Source organism: Arachis ipaensis, chromosome B01 (genome assembly GCF_000816755.2).
Source record: "Arachis ipaensis cultivar K30076 chromosome B01, Araip1.1, whole genome shotgun sequence".
Lineage (NCBI taxonomy): Eukaryota > Viridiplantae > Streptophyta > Magnoliopsida > Fabales > Fabaceae > Arachis > Arachis ipaensis.
This window is the reverse complement of record NC_029785.2, coordinates 68639495-68651073: the sequence shown is the minus strand read 5'-3', so window position 1 is coordinate 68651073 and position 11579 is coordinate 68639495.

Genomic DNA, 11579 nt, shown 5'->3' with positions numbered 1-11579 from the left:
TTGGATACAATATAAAAATATTTTTTGTTTATTTATTATATTAAAAATATCTTTTTTAAAAAAAAGATATAAATTATAGTTTCTAAAAAAAGATTTTTTTATTTTTTAGTACTTTTATTTTTACTACTGAAATTTTACCAAACACACTAAAAAAATAAAAAAAAAAGACTCTTTTTTATTGAAAAAAAATTTTCTAACAACTTAATGACACTCAACCAAAGCACTTTATATACTTCAATTTAGCATTAGTAACATTTTATAGAAGGGTGGAGTAAATCAGGTTTTATATGTTACAAAAAAATATCTTTAAAATATAGGAATAAATTTTATCGCACTGCCTTAAGACTAGTTATGTTTTATGGAATAGATAGATGAGCATAATCTTAGTGTGGTCAACTTGAGAATATTTAGATGGACGAGCGATTAAACACGTATTATATAATAAAGAACTAAGATACAAAATAGAAAGTTGGAATAATACTTAGAAAAATCTTAAAAAGTCATTAGAATTTATTATCTTTTATTATCACTTAGCGAATAACTCAATTCCTTTAGTCTAGTTCTTTTAGTCTTATAATCCAACAACATACTTTATCCCATACTTTTAAATATATTGATGATAAAAAATAATAAATTTTGATGTTCCTCTAATATTTCTCATATCACTTATTATTAAAAAAACAGTATAATCTCGTTTTAGATATATAAGATCGGTAAAACATTTTATTAGAAGCGTGAATCAAATAGAAAATAAATAGGTAATAAAAGTGAGGAAAGAAAATCTGTGTATAAAGTATTTTTTCAATAACATGATATATGATAGGGTATAATAACCGTTTTTTTTATCCATATCACATTGTGTTTTTTATTTTATTTTGTTTGTGATCCATATAACATTTTATTTTCATGAATAAACATGATCTAACACCCAAACAATATTTCTTTATTGAGGTTTGTTCAGTTGCTCGTCATTATGAGAGGTTGGTCGGGTGTTGGGTCGAGAGCAACTACTAAAGAAAGGAAGGTTTTTTCTGGACCTGAATGCAAACTTTACGAGGTAAGATGCTGCTACGGTCATCAGTAGGTCGACGAGTGGGGCCACCTGCAATGACACTTCGATGCTAAAGTAAGTGTCCGTATGACGAAGTAGCTAATTAGGGTAAAGATGACATATCTTGGGGGAAGGGTAGGACCCTCCCCATTTATATCTTGTACTCAGGTGGGCCATCTAACTTGGGCCCGTCCACCTAGAAGCTTCTGCCAGCTGTCCAAGTCTTTCCCAGGAGGTAGAGTGACGCATGGGTCACCCTTGCGTGTACGGGTCAAGGACCCGTCGGGTCAGTAGCTCGCAACATGGACCCCCGGCCCTTTTTGGGCTGGGTCGGAATGGTGCCCCCCAAAGTGACAAGTCGTGAGGCTCGCAGTTGGCACGTTCGAATTACTTTTGTCTCCTCGTGCAACTTTTCTCCTCTGTCAACGGGATCCACACCTTTGGTGCGTATGAGATACCCCCAACTGTTGCCTTGAGCGTCGCTTTGGTTTTCGTGCCAAGAGTATTAAATGTCTTTTATGACTGATTTGAAAGTAAAGGGAAAGGTTCGTTTTGCCCCTGCTTTTTCGCGCTCCCCTCTCGATGGTTACCATCCAAGCGTTCATATCTCTTTCATAATTCTCTCAATTCTCATTTTCCTTTTTCATTTTCCAATTTCGCCTGCACCTGCTACTTCACAACCATCAATTTGCCTTCTACTTGCTGTGCATTTTGCTACATTTGCCTCCAATCCATTCCTTCTTTCTCCTTTTCTTACTAGTACGTGAATCTTTTGTGCTTATTTTGTTTATTTTGGTACTTCTGTTGTTGTTATTTGTTGCATTTGCTTCTTTTGTTGCCATTTGTTGTATTTTCTTCTTTTGTTTGCTTGAATTGAACTCGCCATTTTTAGCTAGTTCTTAAGGGGTACCATAGGTGTTTTCAACCTGGATTTAGGCCTAAAATTGTGTGGAATAGCGTAGGATAGTGATATAGCAAAACATAGTTCAGTTTTGACTTTCTCCGAACGTCCGACTTTCCGTTTTGACTTAAGTGGTGCCCTCACTGTAAATATGTCGCAGCAACCCAAGGTGCAAAACCCCATAAATCGTTATGCCTGGGTTACTACCGACGTGAGAATCACATCCTCCAAGATAACTCAGGATGAATTACAAGAATTCCAAAATTCTGGGGCGTTGTGCGGGGGTGGTCTAGAGGAGGAAAACTATGACGTGTTTGTTCCGGGAGCCCGAGAATAAATCTGCCAACTAAATTTGTCATCTCTTGGGTTTCCGATTGGATGTGGGTGTACAAGTCCATGTTCGACACGTTGGACGTTCGTCTCCCTTTCTCTCCTTTCATCATGGCCCTTTTGAATCGGTGTGATGTTGCCATGTCACAACTTTACTCCAACAGTTGGACCGTCATCCGCTGTTTTGAGATGGTATGTGACGAACTAAATTCCTGCGCGATCTAGAATTTTCTAAAAATAAATCCTCATTGCAAGTATAGCTTCTAAACCGGCAAGGAATCCCTTTCGTACAAACGTTTGGTTGTCAATTAAGCAAATCCAATAAAATTGATAACTGAGTATTTAAACCTCGGGTCGTCTTCTCAAGGAATTGCAGGGAAGTATGACTTATTATTAGCTATGGGAAAGGTAGAATTTTGGGTTTTTAAAATAAGGAACAAGTAATTTAAATGACAAGAAAAATAAATTAATAATAATAAAATCTTTTGGCAAGGTATAAGGATTTGGAATTTCTATCCTAGTTATCCTTATCAGATGTGATGAGAATTGAGTTTTAATCCCACTTAGTTAACCTTTACTAAAGCAGAGGAAAGTCAAGTGGACTAATTAGTTTGATCATCAGGTCCTAGCCAATTCCTAAGGAAGGACTAGGGTTAGAGCGATCTGAATCAATTAGTAATCTGCCAATTTTAACCACTGCTGAGTTTGACAACTCAAGTGTTACCAATTACTTAACAAAAGCCAAAAGGAAGAAAATATCTAAATTAAATTAAAAGCATTCATAAATAGAATAAAACAATCATAAACTGAAATACCTCAAATAATATTAATTAGGATATTCAAATCTAACATGGAAAAGTTCATAAGTTAAATTGGAAAAATAAATAAAAGGAACATTGAACCTGGAACTCAAAAGAAATTGTAAGTTGAAATAATAAGAAATCCTAAATCCTTTAAGAGGAATCCTAATCCTAAATCCTAAGAGAGAGCAGAGAACATCTCTCTCTAAAAACTACATCTAAATTATGAAAAGTGGATAATGGAAGACTTCTTCATGAATGGATGCATTCCCCCACCTTATAGCCTCAAATCTGTACTTTCTGGGCCAAAAACTGGGTCAAAAACAGCCCAAAAATTGCCCACAGCATATTCTGGTACGTACAGGTCACGAAAAAGTGACGCGGAAGCGTCGTCCACGCGTTTGCATGGATTGCGTTTCTGCCAGGTCACGCGTCCGCGTCATCCACGCGTTCGCATCGCCTGGCTTTGGGGCAGTGGTAAACCCATATTTCATGAGTTCTTTTGTGCTTAATTAGAGTGATTTATTCAACTCTTCACCTACTTATTCACATTAATTGCATAGTTTTACTTTCCCTTCCTTATTATGTCATATAATGAAAAACATATTTCCTAAGCTTTAAAAATTAATTATTTTAATTACCTTTACTTCCATTCGATGCCGTGATTAGTGTGTTGAGTAGTTTCAGATTTTCTAAGGCTGAACGACTTAAAGGATGAAAAAAGGAAACATGCTAGAATGGAAGGAGGAAGCAAAACGGAGCTTTAAAGAAACTGGTGTTCACGCGATCGCATGGATGACGCGATTGCGTGCCAAGCACGAATCAGCAGCGACGCGGCCGCATGACTGACGCGACCGCACGCCTTGAGTAGAGCGCACTTGACGCAGTCGCATGACTGACGCGACTGCGTGGAAAGGAAAAGCTCCAAATGACGCGACCGCGTGACCCATGCGGACGCGTGACAGAGGCCATGCATCAGAAATTATAGAATACGCCCCCAGCGAATTCTGAAGCCCTTTTTGGCCCAGATCCAAGTACAGACAGCATAGACCAGAGGTTATAAAGTGTGGGAATACTTCCATTCAAGGAGAGCTCGCATATTTTCACCTTTCAATGATTTAGATTTAGTTGAGAGGGAGATCTTCTCTCTCTCTTTTAGGATTTAAGATTTCCTCTTGTTTTAAGAGTAACTCTGGATCCAGGTTTAATGTTCTTTTAGTTTTTACTTCTATTTATTTATTCCAACATTTGAATTGATTATTATAATTTGATCTAAGAATTCTTCCGTGTTACAGACAGTTATTTGAATTAATGATATTTGAGGTATTTTCAGTTCATGATTGTTCTCTTTGACTTAAGTTATCATTGTTTTCCATCTAAGGATATTTTTACAATTATTCCAGCAACTTTACTTTTTCCCCTTTTGGTTCTGGTTAAGAATTTAGTAATTCAACAGTTATCAAACTCAATACAATTGATAATCATGATCTTGCTAATTGAGCCGAACTTAAATAATCCCAACCTTTTCTTAGGAAATAATTAGGATTCAAAGGTCAATTTAACTAGTCCCTTGACTTTCCTTTGCCCTGGTGAAGGTTGACCAAGTGGAGTTTAGATTCAACTTTCATTATTGTTGAGAGAGATAACTATGTTGGACCTCTAATTTCTCTACCTTGCTAAAAGTTGCTTTACAGTTATTATTTATCTTTAATTTCCATTTAATTCACTCGTCATTTAAATTGCTTGCTTCTCACCTTCTAAACCCCGATTACAACCCTTATAACCAATAATAAGAACATACTTCCTCGCAGTTCCTTGAGAAGACGACCCGAGGTTCGAATACTCGGTTAACAATTTTTAAAGGGGTTTGTTACTTGTGACACCCAACACGTTTGTACGAAGGGATTTTTGCCGATTTAGAAACTATATCTACAACGCAACCGTTTCTATGAATTTCTTTACTGGTAGAAAACCCGACGTCAAAAATGGCGTCGTTGCCAGGGAACTGCTAACGTGTGCCTTATTATTGGTTATTGTAAATATTTTTTCTTTTGCTTGTTTAATTATTGTTGTTTTCCCTTTTTATCTTTATTTGCTACTATGAACTCTCACCCCTCTCGCTTGGATGGAGCCAAGAGGATCTAATCAACCCTTTTGGCAGCAACACCCTCCGAGATATCCTGGACAAAGACCATTCTACCGTGCATACCCAGCTGAAAGACATGGTGGACAACCTTGTAACTACCAACAAGCCCCACCCCGTGCATTTGAACCATCCTTTCAACATAACCTCGAACCACCACACTCACAAGCTTCTCTTCACCATTCGCCATCATATGATCCTTCCTTACCCCAATACCAATCCAATCGTTCCCAATCATCACCACTTTCCTTTGTATCAGGTCCAAGTCTGGCAAACCGTGAAGCAAAGGACTGCCTGCAAGAAACAATGATTAAATTTCAAACAACCATTCAACAACTGGAGCAAGCGCTAATTCAATGGGTCACTAGGCGCTCAAATATACAAGGATCAACCACAGCTCCATGTGGACAGCCTGATGAAGAGCGTAGCATGAAAGAAATACTAGAGACTCCAGTGGACAAGACAGAGAATGAATTCGTACTAGAACAAGTGGAAGAAGCTGTCATTGTTCAAGAAGAAGAGTTGGTTGAAGATCTAGGCGATGTTGAACTTCCTTGGGAAGCCAGAATTGAGGAAAACTCCGTCCAAGATGCCATAGTTTATGCTAAGGAGGATACCGTACAATCTCCAAGGCAAGTCGGTTACGAAGAATCAGACGGAATAATCCAAGAAGCAAAATCCCTTGATGATGATAGTCACAAGTCTAGTGCTCCTAGTGATGAACTTGCGTCCGCAAGTGAATTCTCTGAGATCGAAGAATCTTCCCCAAGTGAATATGAAGATGATGCGGAGGTAGATTTCTCTCAACCTCCAATCTATGACTCGAGTGATGAGGAAGACATAGAAGACTTTGACCAGGATACAAATACAATTGAAGATCTTTGCAAGGAAGTGGAAGAATTCACAGAAGAGCACAAGGAAACGGAACTTGCAGAACCACCAAAAACACCTATCCCAAGGCCGTTACCACCCAATACAAGCTTCAAGTGGGTACAATCATTAACTTATAATTTTACTTATTCACTTGAATATGGTTTGCTTGAAACAGATGGCTAACTTAGAGTTCTCTGCGGCTTTAAGAGTAAGAGGGAAATGGCTCATATTCAGAGCTGGTGCGCCCGGTTCAATAAAGTTCCATGCTTCACCTCGAAGTACACGGATTGGTATCGTGCTCAATTGCATGGATCACGGAGGACGTTTGGTCACCACGGTGAGATTCTACTTTTTAACCCGCCCGAATGGAAACTTACAAATCAAAACGGAGGCGGATCAAAAAACACAGCTTGGGATCATGGATTATGTTCTTACATTCGTCATCCCGGGAGGCTGGATATCTGTTTAAAGCTGCGCAGGAGCTTTACATGCCTGGTTTGGGACCCCGGAGGCTATTGGCATTCCAAGCACTGGTGGAGATTTTTGGACGAATTTAAACACAAGCCACCAAAACAGGATACTCTTCCAATGTCCAACTTAAGGACTTTAACTAAAAGTGCTAGGTGGGAGACAACCCACCATGGTATGGTCGCTTCTTTTTCAATTTATTTCTTATTAATTGCTTTCATTTTCCCTTTTTCTTTTTAATTTATTAAACCTGGAATCATGCATAAGCATCCATGATAGTCATTGCATTCTGCACTTTTCATGCATAAAAAAAAAAAGTGGTTGCATGGCGCGACCCCATGCGATCCCAACACTTAACCTAAACCCTTTCACCGCCACCACCGCATCGCCGTGCACCACCACCGCGCCGGACGCCGCCGCAGCCACCTTCTTCCCTGTTCCACCCCTTCCGCTTACCAGGTTCCGCAACACGCAACCATTTTTTTCTTATCTGTTCGTCACTTTTCTGTATTTTTTTTATTCCGTTTATGTTCATAATTAAGATAGTTAGACTTGCATGTTGTAGTGGATTTTTAGGTTGTTAGGTAGCTTAGGCTGTGGTTAGTGGATCTAGGTCTGTTTACTTGCACTGTTCTTACTTCTGTTTTATCCTATGTGCAAATCTGTTGCTGCTATAATCATGATTCATATGCTGCTTTCTTGTATGTTGCTGCTATTTACAATATGGCATATTGATTTTTCTTTCCATTTAACATTCATTCACTCACTTTCTATTACTCATTTTCCTTATTTTATTTCTCTCTTAGCGCTTTGAGTTTCCTTTGTTTAAATTGCCTATTTGCTTTCCTGTTTTATCCATTTCCTGGTTTTCTGTTTTTTAGGATGTCTGCCTCACAGAGGAAAGGTAAAGGCAAGGCCACTGGCAAGCGCAAGAGAAGAGATTCCTCCCAGTCCATCATTGCTCTAATGCACGATTCATCATGGCGGGAGAAGAACTTCACACCGCAGGAGAAAGCTAACCAGCTGCTTCCTGCAAATGATCCTATAAAATTTGCAAACCGGTACTGTGAACTGAAGTACCCGGCTTTTGCAAACTCCAGAAATCTATACCTGGAACGTACCTTGAAGATTCCAGAAGCCCTCCAGTAGTACACTACTGAGCAAATCAAGCAAAGGGGCTGGTTCTTTCTAGAGAGACCACTGACAGAGGTCAATGTATCTTGGGTCAGGGAATTCTATTGCAACTACTACCTTACTACCCTTGATGCAGTGAACCTGAGGGGAAAGCAAATTCTGGTCACAGAGGAAGCCATAGAGACCATTCTCCAGCTCCCAGCCAAGTCCAATCAGCCAGATGGTTTTGCACAGGCTGAGGAGGACATGGGCCAGATGCAGTTTGACTGGGATGCTATGAAGGCAAGAATAGCTCTCGACCCTGCTGTTCCTTGGGAGATGGGTCAGAACACCACTATGCCTAGAGGGATCAAGAGAGTGTACTTGAACGATGAGGCTCGGCTTTGGCATCAGATCTTGAGTAACTTTGTGATGCCGAGTACTCACGAGACGGAGATCCCGGCTACCATGATCACCCTCCTTTGGTGTGTGCTGGAGGGTAAGGACATTTATCTGCCTCATTTTATCCGGCATTATATGGCCAGGGCCCATGTCCAAGGCACCCTCCCCTTTCCTTACCTGGTTACACGGCTAGGCTGTCAGGCTGATGTGCCGTGGGAGGATGCCGATGAGAGACCACCCGCAGCGGACTGTAGGAAGATCATCCCGCACAGCAGGAACTTCCTTACTTTGGGCTACAGACCACCACCTGTCACTGCTACTGATGAGACAGCCCCTCCGTCTGCTGGACCCTCTTCATCCACAGCTGCCCCAGCTGCCCCTGCTGCCACCACTGCACCTCCACCCGCCTCTGAGCCAGTCTATCACCTCGTGCACCGTCTATTCCGCCAGCTTGATCAGATGGAGCGCTGTAACAGGCGCCGGTATGAGAGATTAGAGCGCCGTAGCAGGCGACGCTATTCCCATCTGAAGCTAATGATCAGACAGGGCGCCGACATCCCCTCAGAGCCCGACACCCCTTCAGAGCCATCAGAGGATGAGCACGAGGAGGAGGATGAGCACGAGGAGGAGCCTCATTCCCAAGCGGAGACTCATCAGCAGGCAGCCACAGAGCAGGCTGCCCCGCATCAGGAGGTTATGCCCCAGATAGAGGCTGCAGATATGGAGATCCCGCTCCAGTCCGTCCCACCTCCACAGCAGCCAGACCCCCAGCCCACCACCGCCACAGAGACCCCAGCTGCCATCCCTACCAGTGATGACACTCCTTCACACCAGGCTTGATTGAGCATCGAGGACGATGTTTCATTTTAAGTGTGGGGAGGTTGCCATCTTTGGCGTTTATTTTGGTGAACCACTACATACTTTTTCTTTTATTTTGGACATTTTTCTGTATTTTTCTTTTATTGTTATTTTCTGAGTACTTATACATTGCTACTTGTGTATTTTACTCTATTTTCTGCATTTTGCATCTTTAGTTCATAATAGAAACAAAAAGGTAGAAAAGTAAAAGGGAATAAAATAAAATTTGGGAAGCATGCTCATGAGAAAATCTAAATGATTCAATTATCATGTGCATTAAAAAAAAAAATTTATTCAGCATCCAAATAAGAGGGGATACAAAAAAAAAAAGAAATTCCCCAATGAAAACAATGCACATGGAATAAAAATAAAAAGTAAAACATGAGCATGTAACAATAAGTGGGAAATTATGGGAAATTAGGTAAAGAATGTATGTTAGGTATGTATGTTAGGTATGTATGTTAGGTGAGATATGTATGTTAGGTGAGATCTTAGTCTAATTAAGGATTCACTTATTAGCTCACTTAACCCTATACATAAATCCTTACCCTTACCTTGGCCCCATTACAACCTTAATTAAGACCTCATGACTTTTTGGTATGACTATGTTCTATAATTGTTGATTGGTTAGATGAGAAACAAAGTTGTAGAAACTAGGAATAAAAAGAAAAATAGAGTGAATAAACCCAATAAACACTGAGTGACTAGAGAGTAAACACAAAATCCAGTGAGGGTTCAATAACTCATCAACATATATCTGTGCTTAAAATTTACCAATTGTTTTGCAAGTTTGTATAATGCTTTCTTTCCCATCTCAATTGCTAAAGTACTTTATTATTTAAGGGTTGGCTATATATATACACACAACTCCTTGAGAATGTGAATTAACTTAGCTACATGTAAGCTTTATATATGAGTGGATGAATTAGAATTGCATGACTCATTAGGTAGATGCATTTAGCATAGGTTGCATTTCATAACATTCCATCACTTTAACCTTAATTATTTACCTTGGATTTAGCATGAAGACATGCTAGTGTTTAAGTGTGGGGAGGTTGATAAACCCATATTTCATGAGTTCTTTTGTGCTTAATTAGAGTGATTTATTCAACTCTTCACCTACTTATTCACATTAATTGCATAGTTTTACTTTCCCTTCCTTATTATGTCATATAATGAAAAACATGTTTCATAAGCTTTAAAAATTAATTATTTTAATTACCTTTACTTCCATTCGATGCCGTGATTAGTGTGTTGAGTAGTTTCAGATTTTCTAAGGCTGAACGACTTAAAGGATGAAAAAAGGAAACATGCTAGAATGGAAGGAGGAAGCAAAACGGAGCTTTAAAGAAACTGGTGTTCACGCGATCGCATGGATGACGCGATCGCGTGCCAAGCACGAATCAGCAGCGACGCGGCCGCATGACTGACGCGACGCGCCTTGAGTAGAGCGCACATGACGCGGTCGCATGACTGACGTGACCGCGTGGAAAGGAAAAGCTCCAAATGACGCGACCGCGTGACCCACGCGGACGCGTGACAGAGGCCACGCATCAGAAATTACAGAATACGCCCCCAGCGAATTCTGAAGCCCTTTTTGGCCCAGATCCAAGTACAGACAGCATAGACCAGAGGTTATAAAGTGTGGGAATGCTTCCATTCAAGGAGAGCTCGCATATTTTCACCTTTCAATGATTTAGATTTAGTTGAGAGGGAGATCTTCTCTCTCTCTTTTAGGATTTAGGATTTCTTCTTATTTTAAGAGTAACTCTGGATCCAGGTTTAATGTTCTTTTAGTTTTTACTTTTATTTATTTATTCCAACATTTGAATTGATTATTATAATTTGATCTAAGAATTCTTCCGTGTTACAGACAGTTATTTGAATTAATGATATTTGAGGTATTTTCAGTTCATGATTGTTCTCTTTGACTTAAGTTATCATTGCTTTCCATCTAAGGATATTTTTATTATTATTCCAGCAATTTTACTTCTTCTTTCCTTTTAGTTCTGGTTAAGAATTTAGTAACTCAACAGTTATTAAACTCAACATAATTGATAATCATTATCTTGCTAATTGAGCTAAACTTAAATAATCCCAACCTTCTCTTAGGAAATAATTAGGATTCAAAGGTCAACTTAATTAGTCCCTTGACTTTCCTTTGCTCTGGTAAAAGTTGACCAAGTGGAGTTTAGATTCAACTTTCATTATTGTTGAGAGAGATAACTATGTTGGACCTCTAATTTCTCTACCTTGCTAAAAGTTGCTTTACAGTTATTATTTATCTTTAATTGCCATTTAATTCACTCGTCATTTAAATTGCTTGCTTCTCACCTTCTAAACCCCGATTACAACCCTTATAACCAATAATAAGAACATACTTCCTCGCAGTTCCTTGAGAAGACGACCCGAGGTTCGAATACTCGGTTAACAATTTTTAAAGGGGTTTGTTACTTGTGACACCCAACACGTTTGTACGAAGAGATTTTTGCCGGTTTAGAAACTATATCTACAACGCAACCGTTTCTATGAATTTCTTTACTGGCAGAAAACCCGACGTCAGGCAGCTATGGCAAATTATATATTGTTCCGAAGCCCCGGACGTTAGCTTTCCAACGCAAATGAAACCATCTCATTTGG